This window comes from Salvelinus sp. IW2-2015, linkage group LG20 (genome assembly GCF_002910315.2).
Source record: "Salvelinus sp. IW2-2015 linkage group LG20, ASM291031v2, whole genome shotgun sequence".
In the NCBI taxonomy this organism is placed as follows: domain Eukaryota; kingdom Metazoa; phylum Chordata; class Actinopteri; order Salmoniformes; family Salmonidae; genus Salvelinus; species Salvelinus sp. IW2-2015.
In genome coordinates, this window is record NC_036860.1 from 11,672,800 (window position 1) to 11,675,764 (window position 2,965).

General features: G+C 44.4%; 1 protein-coding gene across 2 annotated transcripts in view; it reads left to right on the forward strand.

The window, feature by feature from the left end:
* LOC111979930 (beta-1,4-mannosyl-glycoprotein 4-beta-N-acetylglucosaminyltransferase-like) overlaps window positions 1-2,965 on the forward strand; it is a 33,538-nt gene that overhangs the window by 26,333 nt on the left and 4,240 nt on the right. The window lies entirely within an intron of this gene.

Consider the following 2,965-nt stretch of genomic DNA (forward strand, 5'->3'; position numbering starts at 1 on the left):
TGATATTGCACTTTTTTTCACCAAAGTACGTCGTTCATCTCTAGGAGACAGAACGCGTCTCCTTCCTGAGCGGTATGACAGCTGCGTGGTCTCATGTTGTTTATACTTACGTACTAATGTTTGTACAGATGAACGTGGTACCTTCAGGCGTTTGGAAATTGCTCCCAAGGATGAACCAGACTTGTGGAGGTCTACAATTTTTTTTTCTGAGGTCTTGGCTGATTTCTTTTGATTTTCCCATGATGTCAAGCAAAGAGGCACTGAGTTTAAAGGTAGGCCTTGAAGTACATCCACAGGTACACCTCCAATTGACTCAAATGATGTCAATTAGCCTATCAGAAGCTTCTAAAGCCATTGCATCATTTTCTGGAATTTTCCAAGCTGTTTAAAGGCACAGTCCACTTAGTGTATGTAAACYTCTGACCCACTGGATTTGTGATACCGTGAAATAATCTGTCTGTAAACAATTGTTGGAAAAAAGAGTTGTGTCATGTACAAAGTAGATGTCCTAACCGACTTGCCAAAACTATAGTTTGTTAACAATACGTTTGTGGAGTGGTGGTGGTGAAAAAAAACTAGCTTTAATGACTCCAACCTAAGTGTATGTAAACTTCCGACTTCAACTGTGTCTTTGATAAAGCCAAAACAACAATAAGTAATCAGTACAGTGTACAGTCCTTTTCACAAACACAGCTTAGAATGGCTGACCTTCAAACCAACTTCTGATTATGCACAAGTAGTGTCAGGAGCCATGTCAACCATTACGTGTCAGCGCTTACAAAGACAGTACTTCCCACGACTTGAAGACCCCAATGTCTTCATACTCACCTTTCACTGACCAGCAGCACTGCTGGCATTAGCTGGTGGATGAAACAACATTATAYTCCAGCACCAAAGGCATTATGATGTAACAATATAACAACAGTACTAAAGAAACGTGAGATTATTTATTTCAATGAACAGATTTAATTGGTCACCTTTGGGTTATAGCCTACCGTGTAATGTTATGAAATGTAGACAATAAAAACATCTACTGTAGGCTACTAGTCTGTCCGCAATAGGCTGAGAGAGGCTGGACTGAGGGCTTCTAGGCCTTTTGTAAGGCAGGTCCTCACCAGACATCACYGGCAACAACGTCGTCTATGGGCACAAACCCACCGTCGCTGGACCAGACAGGACTGGCAGAAAGTGCTCTTCACTGACGAGTCGCGGTTTTGTCTCACCAGGGGTGATGGTCGGATTCGCGTTTATATGAGCTAAATTCCCAATCTGGCGCCTCAACCATGACACGGTCAACCACCGCCATGCCAGCCATGCATAAATTAGGATGGTTACCCAAGGTATCAAATACAGGCTTCATGAAGTAGTCCTGTCGTCAACTATGTGTCTATGGCATTTCAATAACCCCAAGCAACACAACAGGCCTAGCTCTGGCATTCGCCCAACATGTAACTATTCCCGCACACGCGTCAGTGTCTTTGTCTAAGTGAGTGGGTGGCTTTTAATTGAAAACCAAACAGGTTACCAAACAGGACGAGATCTCAAAAAATAAGAAATTGGATAATTGAACTCCGGGCGCTGCCTTATTAGTATGCTATTTCGAGAACGTCGGTTCTCAAGTCCTTTACCTGGGTAACATTAACGGGTTAAACACTAAAAAATAAAAAAATAAACTGACAACTGGCTCCCAAATGAAAAACAACGTATCTTTTGCGAACCAGCAAGCCAAACTAAACACCCAGCCACCCAGCCCCCGCGCCCCCCCCGCAGCCTCCGACACATCAGAAGAAGCACCCAACCGCTAACCCAACCTCCAAGAACCTAACATGAACGAGACACACAAAACCACACCCCCTACACTATCTGGGCAACAGAGCGTTGTGTATGTGAGCCTGAACAAAAGTAGTAGAACTACATAGAAAATGACGCTCCACCGCTGCATTTGCATAAAGTATGTAGCAACCTTAACAGTCCAGGAATAGCATACAAAACACAAAGGGAGTTCAATTACCAATTTCTTATTTTTTGAGATCTCGTCCTGTATTGGTAACCTGTTTTGGGTTTTCATTAAAAGCCACCACTCACTGAAAGACTAGTGCTCCAACTGCCTTTTTTGCTTGTGGTTTTCCTAATGGACTGCGGCACTCTGGCTATTTACACTTTAACCCCATTTTGCATGCTGGGCATGGCGGTGTAGGGTTAAATTGGGCATAAGCAAAACAGGTGTGAAACTGGGTTGGTTATTATCTGCTTATAAACTCAGCAAAAAAGAAACGCTCCCTCACTGTCAACTGCGTTTATTTTCAGTAAACTTAACATGTGTAAATATTTGTATGAACATAACAAAATTCAACAACTGAGACGTAAACTGAACAAGTCCCACAAGATGTGACTAACAGAAATGGAATAAATGTGTCCCTGAACAAAGGGGGGGTCAAAATCAAAAGTAACAGTCAGTATCTGGTGACCACAGCTGCATTAAGTACTACAGTGCAGCTCCTCCTCATGGACTGCACCAATTTGCCAGTTCTTGCTGTGAGATGTTACCCCACTCTTCACCAAGGCACCTGCAAGTTCCCGGACATTTCTGGGGGAATGGCCCTAGCCTCACCCTCCGATCCAACAGGTCCTGATGTGCTCAATGGGATTGAGATGAGGCCGGCATGGCAGAACACTGACATTCCTGTCTTGCAGGAAATCACGCACAGAAGAGCAGTATGGCTGGTGGCATTGTCATGTGGTGGGTCATGTCAGGATGAGCTTGCAGGAAGGGTACCACATGAGGGCGGAGGATGTCTTTCCCTGTAACGCACAGCAATTGAGATTGCCTTGCAATGATCAACAAGCTCGCCCGATGAAGCTGTGACACCCCGCCAGAAAATGATGTGACGGCTTTCCATCTCCAAATCAAATCCCCGCTCCAGAGTAACAGGCTTCGGTTGTAAAGCTCATTCTTCGACGCAGG